Source organism: Crinia signifera, chromosome 2, assembly GCF_055691185.1.
Source record: "Crinia signifera chromosome 2, ASM5569118v1, whole genome shotgun sequence".
Taxonomy (NCBI): Eukaryota; Metazoa; Chordata; class Amphibia; order Anura; family Myobatrachidae; genus Crinia; species Crinia signifera.
Genome location: NC_139218.1, coordinates 27,151,067 through 27,172,416, shown reverse-complemented (window position 1 = coordinate 27,172,416; position 21,350 = coordinate 27,151,067). Strand labels below are relative to the sequence as shown.

The 21,350-nt window shown below is 48.0% G+C and overlaps 1 pseudogene; it reads left to right on the top strand.

Moving 5' to 3' along the window:
• The first annotated feature begins 4,564 nt into the window (after nt 1–4,564).
• LOC146060864 (U2 spliceosomal RNA) lies at nt 4,565–4,771 on the top strand (annotated as a pseudogene).
• The last annotated feature ends 16,579 nt before the right edge of the window (nt 4,772–21,350 follow it).

Here is a 21,350-nt window from a genome sequence, read left to right as displayed (position 1 = left end):
TATCCATGTGGACTAAGAAATGCTCTTTACTGGAACTGTTAATGATGTACCAAATCCATCATCTGTATGTAGCACATGCGGTACTGGGCAAAGTGCTGACCGATGTTCTACTAATAACACGTAAAGTGTATTGTCGGGGTCTGGAGAAATATCAAATGCAATTAGAAGTACAAAAATCTGTATCTGCTTCAGATCAGATGCCGACAATAGGGGGTGTGGTACAGGGTTCCAACAGTCAGAATCCCGACAGTCATTAGCCCGACGTCGGGATGCGCTCGCCACATTGCGGGCACGGTGGCTTGCAACGCTCGCCACCTATTCTATTCTCCCTACATGGGGGGTCGTGGACCCCCACGAGGGAGAATAGTTAGTGGCCGTCGGGAACCCGTCTGTCGGTGTTTTAACAGTCGGGATACCGATGTCAGGGTAAATGACTGTCGGGATCCCGTCCGGCACCCGACAATGGGAAGGTCAACAGTCAAAAGGCTGCTGGCTGTCAGTCAGCCAGCGTCCGGCCTGCTATCACAGGCCATCGCTGGCTGGCATGCGCACTGCGGACCGTGTGTATGTGCCCTCCTCCGATAATCGGAGAAATGAAGTTATTTAATAATTCAACTAAGTTATCATAATGTCCCTTTGTTACCACTCACATACATAAAGTTTATATATACACAGAACATAAGTATACGTTCCAATGACCATGTGCACCAGTAGCCGGGGCTTGGAATGCTGCGGTAGTCATGGTGACACCCTATAACCGCCACCGATTCATCAGTCATACAGCAGACTATACACCCAGCCTGCACATGGATCAGATGGGTAAACTATGCAATTAATAACAGGATACTGAATCCCAACACAACAGGAAAACAATCCTGCGGGTACAGTAACCCAGCCAATAATAACTGGCATTACGCAGCACGCCAGCCTCAATCACAGGTGTCGGCAGATTGTTACACTGGCACAGCACAATCCTGCTCGGGAAGATGATTAATAAACAGCTCAGTAGTTTTGTGTATTTAATCCGCTCTTCAGTCCGTGTATGAAATCACGCACAAAACAATAACAAGCGCGGTGTGACGTTGTGATACCACAGCAGCACCTGATTACAGTATACAACACGTACAGGGGGTTCTACAGATGGGACCAACAAGACACTTCTGTGTGTGCCTACACACGGATGATAGCTCAACAATGGATATGACCCCGGTCAATAGGTCAACATGAGTTTTTCCACGTTTTTTTTTCTTTTTTGTCTTATTCATACTGTAACATTAACGCAGACTCCGATTGGCTCGACTTACGGCGAGGAAAGTGCTACGCTAATTGGGGGCCCATGCCGACAGATGTTGACAACAAAAACATGAACACAAACATGTTGATCTTTTCGTGCGTCAATCTTTTCCATGTTGATATTTTGATTGTGTCATCCCTCTTATCAATTTCAGCCTTGTGCATCTCGACCTATACACTGCCAACCTAGACACTGCCAACCCTATGATATCCCCCATGAGGACTGAGGTGTGGCACCCCTTCGCAAAATTGCCATGTGGATGTATAATGCTAGATTGCACAAAACCGCAATATCGTCGATAAAGAACATTTATCTTCTGGTACTAGAGGCACCGCTAAACAGTCTATAACAGTGGTTCTTAACCTCGGTCCTCAAGTGCCCCCAACAGTGCATGTTTTCCAGGTCTCCACACAGAATCACAGGTGAAATAATTAGCTCCACCTGTGGACCTTTTAAAATGTGTCAGTGAATAATGAGTGCACCTGCCGGGTGACCTGGAAAACGTGAACTGTTGGGGATTCCTGAGGAACGAGGTTGAGAACCAATGGTCAATAACAATGACCTTGTATAAGACTGAGGGGTAGATGTATGAAGCAGTGATAAGGGAGGAGAAGTGAGCCAGAGGAGAAGTGGCCCATGGCAACCAATCAGCACTGAAGTAACATCTTTAATTTGCATAGTATAAAATAATACAGAGCAGCTGATTGGTTGCCATGGGCCACTTCTCCCTTATCACTGCTTCATACATCGGCCCCTGTGCATGGAATGGAGACTATGACAATTAATTAATGGGGACAGGTTTATTGTGATATCAAACGCAGCGAGAGACACAGCTCCTACTGCTGCAGGCAGAGCACGGTGCTCCCTGAACGTTTGCCCCCAATAACTACATAAGTCGGTATAGTAACACTTAGGGGCCTATTTATTTATATAGACTTGTGGGATTTCACCTGGAAACACGACATGGTGCCGGTATTGAGGGGTGTACACAGGCATGTTGGATTCATGATCGTTTATGTGGTCTACACCAGATTCTGATGTTATCGTCCATGTGGTGCAGCATGCAGTATATCGGGATCCATCAGACCAGGTGACGGTTTTCTTTGGTTGTCCAAAGTGGGGGACCCTTCGCCCTCTGTAGCTTAGTGTCTCATTCCTACCTGACAGGAATAGAACCCACGTGGCCTTTCCCCACTGTAGCACATCCACATCAAGGTTCTATGCGCATTGATGCCTATTTCTGTATATTTCTATTGTTATACAGATTATTTCTGTTAAGGTGCCCATACACTAGTAAGATTTATCTGCAGATCTGGCTGGTTGGAACAAAAACATGGTTATGGATGAGTGACAGTTTGTCAGTTTTCCAGCATTTCCAAGCAAATGGTCAACTGTCATTTGCTCTCATCCATTACCAGGTTTTTGTTCCAACCAGACAGATCTGCAGATAAATCTGCGTGTATATGGCCACCTTTACTGTCGCCTTCCTGTCAGTTTGAACTGCTGTTGCCTGTTTTATGCAAATGGCCACTCCAGGGGCGGGACTGGGATCTTCCCATCATTAAGCCCTGCCCCCATCATGGCAAAACAGCATGAATTGTGGGTTAGTGGGGAGGGGGAGGAGCTAGAGTTATGGGAGTAGCCTCATTTTGGCCCCATCTGGCAGTGTCCCCAGTGAGAGGGTGTTTAATGTTTATGTCTCAGTCTGTAAGCGCACAACCCCCACCATAACTGTGGGTGACCGTTCTGTGCACCATGCTAGTCCCAGATGAGATACAGACATACCTTGTTATGATTCATAATCTCAGGGAGAATACTGCTGATATAAATCCAAGAAAAAGCTTGTTTTAATGCTTGTTTTTTAAGAAATGTTTCATATTTAAGATAAGTCTTTGTTGATTATGGCTATATAAAAAAGAGGAAAGACATTTACTATTTGGGCGCTGTATAACACTATTGTTTGTGACATCGGATTGGTTGGTCTCTCTAGTAGGGGACTTAGTGTTAATAGCGACCTCTTGTATCTAGCGCAAATTTTAGTGATATTGTACTATATATATATATATATATATATATAATATATATATGTGGGTAGGTTGCTCGGCACTCAGGTACTCCAATAAAAGGTATTATGTTGCCGGGTGCCTTCCCCAAAGGGATAGATACATGTAGGGTGGCGGGCGGCACTCTCGGACCTTCAGGTGCGTGAGGTATCAGAACAAAGACCTCACAGCCAAGTGTAGATACAACGTTTCGATATTTAATCGTCTTCATATATATATATTCCTCCTTTTGTCCTCTCCTTATCCTATTCTCCTTCTGCATATACAGCATTCCATTGAATTGTATTATTTAAATTAAATTTTCAGTGTCAATAGGCTTTCTGCTTTCTAAGCCCCTGATGAAGTCACTTTTCTGATGAAACGCGTTGGGCCTATCATACTATTGGAAAGACCAAAGCTTTGAAAAAATTCTCAACACGTGTTGTATTAAATGTGTTTTATTTGTGATTCATATGTTGCCCATGGGGCATTGTTTTATTAAATTACAACTTTTTCAATGGTGTTAACCTTTCTTAGCTCACTCTATATATAAATGCCCAATATTCCAATACGCGCTCTATATCAAAACTTTTTACCAAATAAGTGTAGGCTGCCTTACCACAGGGTCCCCTGAGGGTTAGGGAACCAATACTAATACCAATAGAATACCCAATTGTGGAATGGTGCCTTAATTTTTAAGGATAAAGTCTATATATACATATGCTGATTCGATATTTAGTGAAGCAAACCGGAAAAGTTCATCCAAGATTTGTTTCTTCAGTAAGTTATTATAGGCAAAAAACGATATGTACAACGCCCAACGCGTTTCGTCTACAAATACTTCTTCAGGGGAACAGAGTATACAATCTTTTTGGGAGCCGAAAAAAAATATATAATAATGGTCTTTTTTCCTTATTTCTTAAGGGTAGCTGTGGAATACTTTACCTGCAGCTTCCTGTAAATTCTCAGGAGCGGGTTTAAATAGTGTCCTTGTGACACAACCATATAAAAAAAACATAGAAGTACGTGAACTCCTTCAATAGTCCTTCCCTGTTAGTGACTTCTGTCTCCTACAGGGAAGGATCGCAGACCCCTGTATTTCAAAATCCGAAAAACTCCCTTATCCAAAATGCTTGTGGTCCCGAGCATTTCGGATAAGGGATACTCAGCCTATATAATACTGTTTATGTACAGGCTATTATACTGTTATATTATACATTATTAATGTATCGCTTCTCGGCCTTTTGGCTAAGATCAAGTGTAGTATCTGTTCTTATCAGTGGGTATGGACTGGCCTCTGGCAGAGAATAGAGAAAGGCTGGACTGAGTAGCTGCTCTGATGGGCGGAGGGTGTGGGACCCCTCTTTTTTGCCTGGGAGTGGTGAAAAGTCTGGCTGAGTACCTTCACCTCTGCCAGTGGTAGGAGGTGTTGTTTCCGTAAATCCACTGGTAAGAGGGGGGGAGAAACACTGGGCCTAGTAGTTTGGCTCTCTTGACGGGGTTCGTAGCCCCGAAGGATGAGACAGCGAAAGGCTCAGTCTAGTATCCATTCCCAGGGAGCGGAGAAAGGCTGGGACTGAGTAGATGGCTCCTGTTCCAGAGGTTCGTAGCCTCTGATGGGGAGACCGTGAAAGGCCCAGCTTAGTACCTTAACCTTGGGATCGGAGAAACACTGAGACTGAGTAGATTGCTCTTCCGAGGGGGTCGCAGCCCCTAAGGGAGTCAGTCGAAAAGCCCAGTGGAGTACCCATTCCCATGCCAGAAGCTGGAAAATGCCATACGATGGGAACAGAGAAACCTTGGTCGGACGCTGATCGGTCGGTTGCTTGGAGTCCGAGGCTGCACTGTGCCCCCCGGGGAAACTCGGGGGTGCCGAACATGCACGGGTGATCCCAAAATCACCATGCACTAGTAAGCACTTGCACTGCGCACTTCCCCTTCAGGCGACGCTTCACGTCCTTACCCCGTCCTTAAGGGTGGGGTAGGACAATTTTTCACACCCCCCACCCCGGCCTTCTGGCTGAGGTATCTTTTTTATTTATTTATCTTCCCCTCTCACGTTCGTCACTTTTCACACTCCTTGTTTTTTTGTAGTTTGTCACGTTTTTTGGGTAGTGTGGTCGACCCTTTCGGGCCTTCCATTTCCCCAATGTGCCGAAGCTCTCACCTTTTGGGGAGAGCTTCGGTCCCCCGAGGATGACCCCGAGCCGCAAGGCGGAGGGGAGTCTACTGAGGGTCTCTCCAATCTTCGGGTGCGGAGGACCCACCGTCCTAACCCTTCCGGAGGTTGAGGAATGAGGGTCTCTCTAAGCTTCGGCGAAGAGGACCCACCGTTCCCTATTTTCCCCTCTTCGGCCTTATGGTTGAGAGGGGTTAGGGGAAAAACAGGGCCCGTCTCCTTCGGGAGATGGCCCAATTCGATCGCACGGCCCCCTTTGCACGTGTTTAGGCACAGCACTGGTGGTAGGGAGCACACCTCGGGCTCCTGAAAAAAATAAATAAATTATACATTATTAATGTACAGGCTATTATACTGATATATTATACTGTTATTAATGTACAGGCTATTATACTGTTATATTGTTATTAATGTACAGACTATTATACTGTCATATTGTTATTAATGTACAGGCTATTATACTGTTATATTATACTGTTATTAATGTACAGGCTATAAGGTTTTTGTTGGAAATCAATAGAAATGTTTTACTGTGTTAAACTATCATGTCATTTATTTCGCTGTTTGACAATGGCACCGGCTCTCTGTAATCAGAGCCGACCCTTACCAAATCGATTGAAGATTTTTGCTGGTGTTCCCGAGTCCTTCCGCTATGACCCAGCATACCACCCATCATGAGCAGCACAGATCACAGCAGCAGCCATCGATTCTCCTCACCTCTTACCCCAGTGGTGTAACTATCGGAGGTGCAGTGGATGCAACTGCTATGGTCCCAGATGTTTGGGGGTCCCAAGGCCCAGCAGGCAGTCCCACTGCAATGTGCCGGGTTTTGGGTACCAGCAGTTTCCTTCCTGGGGGGAGGGGGGGGGTCACACTGAACAACAAACTGTGGCAGTGGGAGAACTGATAAAGGGACCAGTCACACTACCTGCCAGCAGGTAGTGTGACCAGTGCATAATCATTGCAGGCTGCCCATCCGATGCTGCTCCATCATACCTCCCAACATGACCCTCTCCAGGAGGGACACATTGCTCTGCTCCTGGGCTTTCCTTTAATGTATGATTACCATCACCTGTGTTAAACAGGTTAATTGATAAGCAAGGTGTTTCACCACAGGTGATGGTAATCACACATTAAGAGGGGAAGTCCAGGAGCAGAGCAATTTGTCCCTACTGGAGAGGGTCATGTTGGGAGGTATGCTCCATGGACATTGTCATCATAGCCTTGCATAGACATGGGGTTGGTATTGTTTTTATATGTATACATTGTACACAAAGAAGCAGCTTGTTGGTGAATAGGCTAAAAGCACAAATATTTGTCACCAATACAGCAGTCTGTGTATCCTGACAACCTGTCAAAGATTCTATTGTATCCTTTAAATTATGTAGCAAGTGTGGTTTTGTTGGTTTGTCCATTATTCTGGTTCACTCTCAAAGGAAAATTCCTTCTCAAATGGACAAAACCATGTGCACTGCAGGTGGGGCAGATGTAACTTGTGCAGAGAGAACTAGATTTGGGTGGGGTTTTGCTTCCAAGCGTGATGTTCTTGTGTTGTGGAAGTGCTGGAATTTGCATTGGTACACGACATCGGATGAGCCTGGCCAAATCTATGTTTATGTTATGATAATTATATCTGCTCATTATAATAACTAATTATATATATGTATTGCACTGTGACTGCATTTTGTTTGATTTGTTTGTACTGTATTTTGTTTGACGCTTCCAAGAGTCTAACTGGAAAAACTTGATATATTTTTGGATTTATCTCCATAGGCGGCATGGTGGCAATATTATTCCACACAGGCTAAGCTCAATTATTGCACTTATTTATGTTTACTTAAAGGTATCTGGCGCCCCCTACAGTGTGCTCTTATATATACTGTACAAAACACAAGTCACTCCATATAGTTAGAACAGAGTTTTTCATAGATTTTTTTTATACAGGATCAAATAGCTACAGTAAATTAGAAGATTGTTTAACTGGAATGAAACACACACACACACACACACACACCCATATTTCCAACACTAATGAGGCTAAGGGCCCCATTTACCATTGGCCGGAATATTACCGCCTAGGATCGCATTGTAATATGCAATCATTTCACCCCAATGTATTACCGGCCAGGGGGTAGGAACTGGGCTCTGAAAACAGCCCGTCCCTGCGATGCCCGGAGCCGGAAGCCATGGGGGTCTGCGCATGTGCGGTTACGCGCTGACCCCCCCCCCCCCCCCGTAACACCGGTGACCGAACTGCCGCTCGGACAGTGCGATGTGTAGCCATAGGCTACAATGGGCTATCGCCATATCAGAATGCGCAGCATGGTTTTATCCATCAGCAAATCTGCCGGCAGTTACATACTGAGGACACAGACAGACTAGAATGTCTCTGTAAAACTTCCCCTCTGTGCACACAGAGACTCTGGCTGACGTGTAGAAACTGCACATATCTCATCTCCTTGCCAACAGAAACGGGCTCGTATATAGTCGCTGTAGGTGACCTGTTCCCAGGGCCGGATTAAGGTCTGTGGGGGCCCTGGACAACAAACTTGTGGGGGCCCCTACCAATAAATGTTAACACTTTTTAAATAACAGCAGGGTACTTGTGTATTATCACGGCGCCCGATGATATATAAATCGCATACGATATCGTATATGATATCGCATACGATTTGCGGCCAATTCGATCCGCGATGCGATTTAGCGGCCGATTTGCCTCCGATTTGCAGCGATTTCCTGCCTATCCAAGTCAGCCTGAAGCGTGGCGAGCGGACGCGGAATACACGTCAAATAATCCGTGCCCCCTCGCGGGGCTCGCTGTGCTCGCCGCGCTTTGGGATCATTTTCCACGCCCCCACGCTTCGGGCTCAGTGGCTCGCTGCGCTTGCCGTGCTTTTTAAAATCAACTCCACTGGATTGATCTGTGAACTCATGCAAACTCATGTAAAGTTAGTTATTGAACTCAAGTCTGTGTCCTGGCTGACTCCTGTAATAGGAGCCTCGAGTCCTAGTAGTGGGAGCCCCGGGCCCCGCAGCAGTTACTCACTGCGTCTGCACAGCTCGGCTGAGGAAGGACAGAGCGAGCTTCCTCTAGTGACAGTCTCACACATCAGGGGCCCCACACTCCAGCAGGTACGTGCCGCGGCCAGTGCAGCCCTGCGGAATTCCCCGGAGATTCTTGCGAGATATTCCAGGACCGTAGCAGAAGCAGCTTCAATTGGGAGGGCGGACACAGCCTCTAGTGGACGGACTGGAGTGTGGGGGGCCCCTGATGTGTGGGGGCCCGGGACGACCGCCCCTGTCGCCCCGTGGTGGATCCGGCCCTGTCTGCTCCCATGTTTTGCGTGGAAGACAGAAATAGCTTTATGTAAGTGAGAGGACCCAGGTTATTACTGGCGCTGAGCGCTGCTACCCACACAGCCCGGTCACTAATTAGTTTTATTGAGTGAGATAATGTTTTCCCGATAACAGATCAGCTCCCGGGTAGGGATTTTATCATTGCTATCATTATTACTATTCTATTTATTTTATAGAACTCAAGAAGAAAAACAACTTAAGAAAACTTTAATATTAAAACCTAAACTTTATTCTCACATAGAAAATATGGCTTCATAAAATGAGTGCTATCGATTCAGTCGTAAAAGCAATTTGCTCGAGCTAAACATAAAAATTGAAAATCCGTTCGCTATAGCTCCGTACAGGAGATCTGTCTTCTGGCAAAGTTGCCAATATGGGAGGATGGGGCCAGGGCCGGTGCACCGGAGCGCCCCAGGCGAGCCGGGGAGGGGGCGCCCCGGTGCCAGGGGGGGGGGGTGTACCTGTCCTGCGGCTGTGTATATAAAGCTTGCGGCGGCGGCAGAGGGGGGTCCCTGCAGTCAAGAAATAACGAGCGCTATCCGCCTGGCTACGCGGAAGCGCTTCTGTTGTGAAAACACTGGCCGCACGGCGCACGCTGATTGGCTGAATCTCAGCCAATCAGCGTGCGGCCAGTGTTTCCACAACAGAAGCACTTCCGCGTAGCCAGACGGATAGCGCTCGTTATTTCTTGACTGCAGGGACCCCCGCTGCCGCCGCAAGCTTTATATACACAGCCGCAGGACAGGTACCCCCGCGGCACGGGGGGGGGGGGGGGGGGGGGGCGAAATGCCGCCCTCCAGTGGCCGGCGCCCTAGGCAAATGCCTAGATTTGCCTAGTGGTGGCGCCGGCCCTGGATGGGGCCTGTTAAACATCCTAGCAACTGATGCATAGTTCTGAACATGACCCATTCCAGGAGGGGCACAACACTCTGCTCCTGGACTTCCTTGCCACTGGCAGTTGCAGGGGTGGGACTTCAATACTGTACATATGCAGGTCACTCTGATACCATTACCGCAGGTATATTCTGCTGTCCAACCATGATGAATCCAATAATTAACCTTTAAGCTGATGAAGAAGCTTAATTCAGGCATGATCCGTTATGCTCTGACCACTTACAATGTCATTTAAAGTTGACTTTTTTATTGCTTTCACAAAGGTAAGGTTCCAAAATATCCCATATATCAGTATAACGTAGTCAGCGCTCTCCCATAAACCTGGTTTATTGATCGCACTGTCCCCCAGCACAACAAATACTGTCACTTCTCCCTCCGGCCCATCCTAATGCTGTACACGGGGCCACTAAGGACCTGGCTGATTAAGTAAGAGGGCGCAAATGACTAAATCCATCGTCTTGTGCAGTGGAATGGAAGGTTTAGGGGATATTCCATCCTGGTAATGAAAATGCCAGAGGATTAATCTATTTCATTAACTGACATTGGTAATACATCTGAGCTGCCCCACTAAGGGCAGAGGGTAAAGAGAGCTTATCTACAGTCACTTACTGACCAGCATTTGGGTATCATTCAGTATATGGTAAGACACAGATTTATTAACCAGTGCGGAGTCTGATTTATAATCTCCTGCAATACACAGGATAGAACGTAGGAGCAATCACTATTTGCATTCTTAATAGTTCATCTAGCAGCGGATGGGAAAGGTTATAACTAGAGACAGGATGATATGCAACATAAAAAGCTTGAAATGTGCATGAAATATGTTAAAATATGCTACTTAAATAATAAAAAAAGTAATTTTTTTACTTATTTATTTCAAAATCAGCATACAGTTAGTAAGCAGTAGAATAGAATATTGATAATTAACAATTATTTAACATTTTGAAGACATAAACATCAGGTAGTGTTCCAAATGTTCAGTAGTAAGATTGAGTCAACTACACGGACCCTCATCTCCAGCGCGATGGATCAAATGTCAGCATAGCAGGGGGGTGGCGCAGTGGAAGGCTTCCTCCCTGCGCTGCTTACTCACCATGACCCATTGCTTCCTTCCCACGCTGTGTGATGTCACAACCCATCCGCCAGCCTCCTCTGCTGCAGAAGTCTCTCTCTTAGCGCAAAGTCCCAGGCCCGGGGCAGGCAAAGGTTCAGGAGCTTCTTGGAGGCATCCACCCCAAATGGATTGGCAGCCTAGAACAGTGTCAGACGTAGCGTACATTCAAGGTCCCCCACACTGCTCACATTTTAACCCGTTCTGCACACTCTACCACAGGGCCGGACTGGGACCAAAAATCAGCCCTGGCATTTTTACCACACAGGCCCACCTGCTTGTGGCCTCCACAGCCCCCCAGTCACTGCTCCTCTGTCCTCCCCCCACAGCCCCCCAGGCACTGCTCCTCTTCCTTCCCCCTACAGCTCCCCAGTCACTGCTCCTCTTTCCTCCCCCCAGTCACTGATCCTCTGTCCTCCCCCCACAGCCCCCCAGGCACTGCTCCTCTGTCCTCCCCCCACAGCCCCGCAGGCACTGCTCCTCTTCCCTCCCCCCGCAGCCCCTCCAGGCACTGCTCCTCTTCCCTCCCCCCGCAGCCCCTCCAGGCACTGCTCCTCTGTCTGCCCCCACAGTTCCCCAGGCATTGCTCCTCTTCCCTCCCCCCGCAGCCCCCCAGGCACTGCTCCTCTGTCCTCCCCCCACAGCCCCGCAGGCACTGCTCCTCTTCCCTCCCCCCGCAGCCCCGCAGGCACTGCTCCTCTTCCCTCCCCCCGCAGCCCCTCCAGGCACTGCTCCTCTGTCTGCCCCCACAGTTCCCCAGGCATTGCTCCTCTTCCCTCCCCCCGCAGCCCCCCAGGCACTGCTACTCTGTCCGCCCCCACAGTTCCCCAGGCATTGCTCCTCTGTCCCCCTGGCAGCAGGCAGGTACTCTCATAGAAAGTCCACTGTAGCAGACTGGATCAGTGCAGCTTCAGGCGGATCTGGCAGCGTCAGTGTGTAGTCCCCGGAGACTCAGTCACTGTTGCTCCTACACACGTGACAGTGCAGGAGCTCAGCAAATATGCGGACACCGATTTCTCCCTATAGGCAGGGAAGAGCATGGCTAACTTGGTCCTGGTGCCGGGTGAGTGGGCGACGAACTTCACCATCTGGCAGCTGGGGGGTTGGCCAGATGCTGCTGAGTAGAGGGGGAACGTCCATATGCAAATTCCGTTATTGCCCGGCGCGCAACACAGTGACGCACAGAAGGCAATGCTGAATGCACTGAAAAATGGATGCACAAAATCATCCCTTCTGGCATTTGCCAGAAGTACCAGATTGCCAGTCCGGCCCTGCTCTACCACTACCTGGCCAGCAGCAGTACCAGAATATTTTTGGAATGTGGGAGGAAACCCACGTAAGTACAGGGAGAATATACAAACACTGCACAGTTAGGACCATGGTAGGAATCAAACCCATGACCTCAGTGCTGTGAGGCAGTAATGCTAACCATTACACCATCCGTACTGCCCACATGGTACTGAAATGTGACAGCATGGTAACTGTGATTTCTGTGTGGTCTCATGTCACGCATACCTGTCCTAGATAACCTTTAGAACAAGTGGAGCACTGCATTGTGCCCTTTAAAATGTTTTCTGGAAAAGGTTTGTAGTAATTGCATTTTCCTGCACCTTAAGCCTTACGTTACCCTGGAGCTGCTGAGCGTCCATAGAGGGAGAGGAAGTTAATTAACGTAATGACATTACGGATGAAACAGGAGAAACCAGACTGTAAGGCACTACTTGTGTGAGGTTCTTCTTCTATATAATGACAAGTCGCTAAATGCCTGCACACAACTAGCAAGGAGTTAAATGTGCACCAATAAGTCATACCTTCCTACCCTCACAGAATGGGCGGGAGGCTGCGGAAAATTTGCCCCCCCCCCCCCCGCCAAGATGGTGGGCAATTCTTCCGCCTGCTCTCCAGAGCCCCAGCTCCCTCCTTTCCCAAATACTGGAATTTGCGGGTGTGTGGAGAGGGGGCGGGGCTAAATTGATGCGAATAGCATCATTTAAGCCCCACTTCCTCGACCACTGACCCCTGAATAACAGCATTTGGGCGGGATGTACTAAAGGGAAAATGCGGTAAAACGGGGGTTTTACCGCATTTTCCTATGTACCAATACCCGTCCACCCCATCTTCGCCTGGCAGGGTATCGCCGTCCGCGCGCCCCCCTCCCGTCCTCCTTTGATCTCCTCCTCCCCCAGCAGGTGTCACAGCCGGGAAGACATCCGGCTGCAGGGGGGAGGAGGAGACGCAGGGGGACACTGACAGCCGCCGGGATGTGACGGAGACCCCCGCAGACCACATCACAGGTATCGCGGGGTTCTCCGTCACCGCAACCCGATGCTAGCCGCATATGTTAGTTCATATGCGGCAGCATCGCGGCGGCTGTCAGGCGAAGGGCGGCGATGTATATTAATACATCCCGCCCTTTGTGTGGTATGGGGGTGGGGCTTGGTGACATCATCCTCGCCCCGCCCATCGGTGTATTGCCTCTTTGGGCTTCTCTTTTTAAATGTTTCAAAGTGATCTCTGTAAGTAAAGGGAACCTTGCTGTTGATAAATAAGCCCCTTATGTCCCATATTATTCATCTGGGACTGTCTGTGATGTACTGTAGATACCATATATATGCAATCTACGCATCCCTTGGCCGGATTTCAATTTGTATGCACATCTGATGGCTACGCAAGACCCGTTCTGCGTTTGCAGGACCGCTCTGCGCAAGAGCACAATGAGTCCCACGTGATCACTCACAGCTGCAGTATGATGGTGTTTATGGGGTGGAGCAGTCTTGAGAGGTGGGGCTGCAGCACAGTTCAAAACTGAAATACTGTAGGTGAATCGCATCAACTGCCACCAACTGCCAGTACAAACAAACACACTGGTTGGTGAGGCTCCCCTATTTGAATTTTGAACGTTGCTGCAACCCCCTCCACACTACCCGGATCCGCCACTGGTTGTACTATACAGCACAACCTGAAACCAGGCCCAGTGTCGCTGTACTTTCTTCCTGCCGTTATTCATCTGCATTGTAAAATAGTTTATAGCCAGTCTGCGGCGAATCTGCCCGCCGTATCCAGTACATTACTTATATGTGATGTTTTATTGAGCAGTTGACTCTGCGATGACTAAGATGATGCTTAAATATTGGCGGCTTTCTCTAATCCCTAACTCCTGATGGATGGATGGCTTGATCTCTCCGACAGGACTTTTCACAGATGGAACAATATCCCAGCGTTGCCATCAGTTTTTATGAAGAACAGTTTATAAACAGCACCAAATACATTTCACAGAAGCGATAAAGCCGCTTGTCAGCCATATTAATTCGGCAGCCAAGCTGAGAAGGAGCGGAATACATTACCAACATTTTATTATTAATTGACAGTGTACAGACGATTCATCTCCTTCTGAGACTCTTAGCAACTGATTTATTTTGAATTATAAAATCATATTTGGGTCATTCACACTGACAGCGCATTTATAGCATGAATGCCAAATGAGGGGACTGTGGAGAGGGACAGATTTTGTTATGCAGAAGAAAATAATGGTACAGAAACCAATGTTTAAGGCCCGTCAGAATGACAGACCCGCTCCCTGCGGTGACCTGAGCTGAATATTCCAGACACAGATCTATCTTGGATTCTACACGAAAGGTATTAAAACGATCCGTTTTTTTTTTCCAGCTTGCTACAATGAGCAGCACATTGCCGGCCGAACAGAACTGTTAAATGAAACCGGAAAAATCTGTCAGCGGAAACTGTTTTTGTTGGAAATCTGTCTGTGAACTGTCTCAGTAATACTCCTCATGCAGAACATCGCCAGTTCCGTATGAAGTATTGCGCCCCACTGGGCGGCAGCCATTCATATATCAGGGTGCGGCGGTGTGGTCCTTTTCTATAATATAAGGGGATGGGCCAGACATTTGTGTATCTGTCTGTAATGCAGCCGTATATTATATTTGGAAGACTCACATCGGCCAGAATCACTGGGCAAATGGACAACATAGCAGCCCAAGCGCTGGCGGGGGAATGGTGGGAGGGTATTAGCCGTTGCTGCGCTCAAAGTCTAGGTTCTGCTATCCACTTGGAATCTGCTGAAGATGGCCCACCAAAAGTGGCCACTGCCTTGGAGGAAACAGATGCTAGATGTGCTACTGAACTTCTACAGTATGTCAGGAGAGCGCAGCGCATACAGCGATACAAGGAAGTGCCAGATTCTGTGAGCACCTACCTCCATGGCAATGAGCATGCAACCCTTGGCAAAAAGCAAGCAACCCTTGAAAACAAGCATATAACCCCCCATGGCAATGAGGATGTAACGCCTGGCAAAGAGCAAGAAACTCCTACAAACAAGCATATAATCCCCCCCTGGCAATGAGCATGTAACCCCTTGGCAACCAGCATGTAACCTCTAGCAAAAAGCAAGAAACCTCTGTCAACGAGCATGTAACCCCTGACAACTTGCATAAAAACACCTGAAACACCTGCAAACGAGCAAGAAACACCTGGCAATGAGCATGTGACCCCTGACATCTTGCATGAAACACCTGGTAATGAAAAAAAAACCCTGGCAACAAGCATATTACTCCTGGCAATGAGCAAGAGATCCCTAGCAATGAGTATGTAACCCCTGGCAACGAGCATGAAACCCCTGACAATGATCATGTAACCCCTGACAGTGGAAATATCAACAATACAGTATTCGATGCTCGGAACATTGAATTCCAACTGTCGAGTTACTACTGTCGGATCTGATCGGGATTCCCACTGTCGGGTCGTTCCAACAGTCAGAAATCCGGATTGAATGCCCCCCTGAGAGGAAAGTCCAGGCAGAGAGGATGTTGTTCCTCCTGGAATGGGTCATGTTGGGAGGTCTGGCTTACGTAGATGTAACTAATAATGTAATTACGCCTGGGTACTGCTTATAGCGCCACCTCATTAAAAGACAACTATTTTATAGTTTTGTGTGGAACAAAAACAACTTAAACAACTTCAAATACACAAAGAAAAATAAAATCTACTGTATGATCTATCTTGTCCTATGCATGAGCAGCAGCAACGTCTGTGCTACTTACCCACTGGGACAGGAATCATCAGAGCTAGTGATGTCACTGTGCCCAGTGGGCCTAGGTTACAGTATCCCCCATGGGGCTGGTGTGCAGTGTCCGGGACACGATCGACCACTATTGGTCGACAGGCAGTGGTGTTTTTACCACTAGGCAATTGAGGCACGTGCCTAGGGGAGGCACTTGCTGGGGGGCGGCACACCAGGTTAATAACGCCAGGCGATTCCTTTTTTGGTGTAATTATAACTTATTTCTTTTATATTTATTCTGCAATTGATAGGAGTGGGATAATGAACAGTAAATTGTGGTACTGAATGTGTTATTGGGTTGAGGATGAGGCTGCTTGGGGGCCTTGAGGCATTGACATTGAGTAAAAAATGAAGGGAGAAGTGATGTGATGGGGGGCAGAGAATAATGTGCCTAGGAGTGGCCCGACCCCTAAATTCGCCCCCTGTTGACAGGTCATACTATAGGTCGGCACTTGAAAAAGGTCGGCGTACCTTAGGTTGACATGGTAAAAGAAAGGACAATGCAAGCAATAGGTTGACATGGGAAAGGTCAACATGAAAAATGGCGGCATGAGTTTTTCTCCAAAACAGGTGTATTTTCCTACTATCCAAGGGAGAATATAACAGTGTGCTGAGCGAGGCACCGCGCCCCAAGCACGGCGAGGAAAGCGAGCCGTACGAGGAAACGTGGTACATGTCAACGTATGACGACACAGACACAAACAATTTGAAAACTCAAGGCAACCTATTACTTGTATCGACCTAAACCATGTCAACCTTTTTACTGTGTCCACCTATGGCCTGCTGACCAATAGTGGTCGACCTAATGACTGTTGACCTTCATTGACGACCCATACCCCAGTGTCCGAGCCGTTCCCTCATGTCGGCATATGGTAGACGTGTATTTACAGGAAATGGGGCCTACACCATTATCTTGAACGTTTCTTATACTGTAAACATATTGAATGTGCAGGGTTCGCGGAGTGGGCTTCCTTATACCCTAGGGACAGCGTGCATCCAAACACAAGGAGAACATACAAAACCCACACAGATAGGACCCTGGTTAGAATCCCCAACATGATCCCAGTGCTGTGAGTCGCTGACCAACATGGAGGCCAGCAGGCCCTGCACACAGGATGTCACTGTGCTGGACATGGCGAATTCTGCATGTGCATTGTCTTTATGGTATATATTTGTACATAGTAGGAAGAATGTGTGTATTAGTATATCACACATATATATAGACCCCTACATCTGGTATTTCTAGTCCAGCAACATCTAGAGCGTTCCCCCTGCTGCTGGTAGATACCGGGTTCCGTGTACTCGCTCCCTTTCACATTTTTTACATTTTATTTTCTTTCATTACGGAAACTAGTTTCTGGTTTCTGTCTTACTGTAGCCAAAGAGATCTATACATCATGTAGACTGGAACGTCCCATTGTCCCATTGTCTATAATCACTGCAACAGAAGCATTTATTTTTTTAAATTAATTAGCCACAAATAATCGCCGTCCGGCACTGTCCCGCAGCAGTAAGTACAGACAGCTCAACACCAGCCAGTGAGCAAGCCACCATTGCTGGGTCTTACCGGAGCACCTGGGACCTTTCTAAGAAGAAGCAACATTTTACATGTGTAAAGCAGGACACCAATTGGAGACTGTCCCTCCCAAGGGTGGCAATGTCCTGTGTGTGTCTGTGTGGGGGGGGGGGGGGGGGGGGGGCTGGTGATCAAAGAAGAGATGTGTGGCATCTCTTCAATGCAGGGAGGGAGGGACGCTAAAAACGTGTCATGGTGCTAAGCCGCACCCCTTTACCTGATAGCACACCCACCCACACCTTAGCCCCACCCCTTTTCAGCAGCTCCCCATGTGGGATTTCAGAAAGTTGGGAGGTATGTGCTAGAGATGTCCAACAGCCACCACTGTGAGCAGCGGTTACACACAGTGTTTCCCTAAGTAATTTTTACAGAGAGTAAACTGTCAATTAGCTTTACTTACAGTATGTGAGACAGACAACAATGCCGTTTTTGTGTGGAATGTTCTAAAACAAATAAACTGACGATTATAGCACTTAGCTGGTAATGACACAATAGTACTAAGATTGTGTGATGCAGAATGGCCTGACAGTCTAGTGATCTCCAAACGGTATGTGGTCACTGGGTAGACAATGGGCGGTATTCAATGAGAATACCTGCGAGGTGCAGCGAATCCTTTTTAGGATTCGCTGCACATTCGCCACGTTCCGGAGCCGGCGGGCTCCGGTATTCAACGTGTCAGGGGTTTGCTGCCCCTGACTGGCGAATATGAGCTCCTGCGGCGATTGCCGCAGGGAGCCTGAGGACGGTGGCAGGCAGAGAGATGGAAGTCTCTCTGCCTGCCCCAGAACTTTGTGGGGGGGAGTTGGGCTCCCCGGGTGCCAGGCAGCACAGGCTGCCCCCCGGGGGTGCCAGCAGGGGACCGTATATTCACTATACCCGATCGTAACGATCGGGTGCAGTGAATATATGAATATGTAATGAGCGGCTCGGCTCCGGCGCCCCCTGCTGGCTGCTGTGTAAAAAAAAAAAAACATTTTTTTTTAAATTAAATATATATTCATGTGCTTACAGCACATGAATAAAAATAGCATGCCCCTCCTCAGAATAAAATTCCTGATTTTTTGACACCAAATGTAAAAAACAAAACACTTTATTTTAAAAGTTCACAAGTTTAAAAGTTCACAAGTCCACTTCACCATAAAAAGATAGCGATTGCTACTCGGTGAATCATGGTGAAAAAAACCTTGAAATGTATTCGCCATGTGGTCATATAATAGGGTGATTCACCGTTTTAGTCAGAAATTCGCCAAACAGCACAAATTCGCCATAAAAACATGGCGAATCAGGCTCATTGAATACTGCCCAATGTCTAGGTAGACAGGGCGTGATTCATGTTGGCTCAGAGACGAGGCCAAATCAGTCCCACAGTCACCAGGTTGACTAATAGTGGACAGCGACAAGTCTGAATTACACATTGACGTGTAGATGCTTATAACGTCTTCCTAGAACAGGGGTGCCCAAACCAGTCCTCGAGATCTATAGTACCAACAATTCATGTTTAATAGACCACCTAGCTGGTGCACAGGTGTAGTCATTACTGACTCCCATTGTCAGACATGGTGCATTCATTCCTAACCAACACATTCTCGCATGGACTGTTGGTAGCTCTCAAGGACTGGGTTTGGCCACCCTTGTTCTACAATAACACACTTGTGAACTGAAGTGCTTGCAGGTGTGTCTAACATAAGGGCTCTCGTCCGGGAAATTCCCGCTTCTGCTTAGTAAATAGTCTGAAGGACCCTGACGCTGGTAAGCTGTTGGGCACAATGGGATTAATGTGTTACATACAGTATAAGGGTGGATGAGGAAAGCAGGTCTATGGAAACACATTTATCTTTATTAAAACGTTTCATATTTCACTTTGATAGCCCCAATATAGGGATCTTACTACTCTTTACATGAGGTATCTATATATACCCATTTAACATGGACATATGGGCCCTTATTCTGATCCGTTCGTATGGACCAGAATCTTTGCAAGGGCACCGATGGTTGCGAATGCGCATGGTCATTTCTGCGCATGTGCATACTTCGGGCAGGGCCGGTGCAAGGCACCCGAGCGCCCCAGGCAAGTCGGGGTGGGGGCGCCCCGGTGTCTGCCGCCTGGGTACCTGTCCTGCGACGCTGTAAAGCTGGTGGCAGCGGGGGGTCTCTGCAGTCAATAAGAAATAACGAGCGCTATCCACCGGGCTATGCGGAAGCGCTTCTGTTTTGGAAACACTGGCCGCACGGCGCACGCTGATTGGCTGAATCTCTGCCAATCAGCGTGTGGCCAGTGTTTCCAAAACTTCCGCATAGCCCGGCGGATAGCGCTCGTTATTTCTTATTGACTGCAGGGACCCCCGCTGCCACCGCCACCAGCTTTTACGCACATATACGCCGCAGGACAGGTACCCGGGCGGCAAGGGGGGGCGAAATGCCTAGATTTGCCTAGTGGTGGCGCCGGCCCTGACTTCGGGGGCTTGCGTCCTCGGTGAACAGGGTGTTCGCCGGGTGCACGGACCCAAGTATGCAGGCAGGGGGTGAAGAGGGGTGTGGGGCGGTGGGCTGGTCCATTTGCATATGGGAACACCCAGCGTTTCGTCGGACGTTCTCATGCTAATGGGCCGATGATGCGGGGGGCGGAGAACTGACATCACCGGATGTCAGCTGCCGCCCCACACTTCCTACCGAGCGTCCATGCCTATGTAAGTGACTTGAAAGTCACTTTTATGTGCATGCGCCTTCACCATCATTCGATGGTCGCCGACCATCGAATGATGTGGGAGGATCCCCCAAGGCTGCGGATGGATGTTACTGTATAACATCCATTCACAGGACCTGTGAGCGAATTGCCCTTACAAATGGGTGGCGGCCGGGCCATCATTTGCAAGGCGGGGTTTGGTGGACTCGCAAGGCTTCGAATCAACCAGAATAACCCCCAATGGTATCAGACTCGAGAAAATAGTTTGTTTGGAATTTAAATCCCTTAACCCTTTGAGTGCCGATGTTGCTGTGAGCGATCTTTAAAACATCCGCTGAAAATGCCAGCGCCGCTCGCTACGGATATTTTGAGGATCTCTCACAGCAACGTTGGCACGCAAAGGGTCGGTAAAAAGGTTTGCTTGGCAATTCACACACCTATTTGGACCAATTCCCTTTGCACCCAAAGGGTTAATAAAATGTTGGTTTTACTTCCCCCGTTTGTGGAAGGATGAGCGCATCCACATAAACCGGTTTCCTTTTCCTCTTTGTCTAAATTTGACAGTAGGTTCCGTTGATCGGCAGAACTGGGGATCAAGAGAACCTAGGGCCTGATTCAGACGCAATTGGAGGGGGCCGAATTCAGCGAATATGCCATATGCAGACCCCCTGTGCAAACCCCTTCAACGAGTATCAGGTTCAGCGAGGAGTACGCACGGGCAGAGGAGGGAAGGGAAAGCAATAATGAGTATGCAAGTATATAACAGTGGTTACAATATGTCGTACAAATCTACAATAGTAAATATTTACTTTTGTAGGGCAACCAATTAATCACGTACATGATAAGAAATGCAAGTAGAGTTTAACGAGTATGGGGAGGGGGAACATAAAGGAAAAAAACGAGGGAAGCATGAGAGAGGTGGAAGGAAAAGGGAAGGGGGGGGGGGGGTCGTCACCGTGGTACTAGTCTGTCTAATTCTGTGTCATATAGGTTTTGTAGAGTGGAGATTCCTTAAAGGTGAGCCATGTCGCCCAGGTGGCGGTGAACTTAGAGGGTGATGTCTGCGAAGTAGAGATGAGGTCTTCCATATTCATATAGAAATCAACTCTCTGTATCCAGCGGGATATAGGCGGTTGT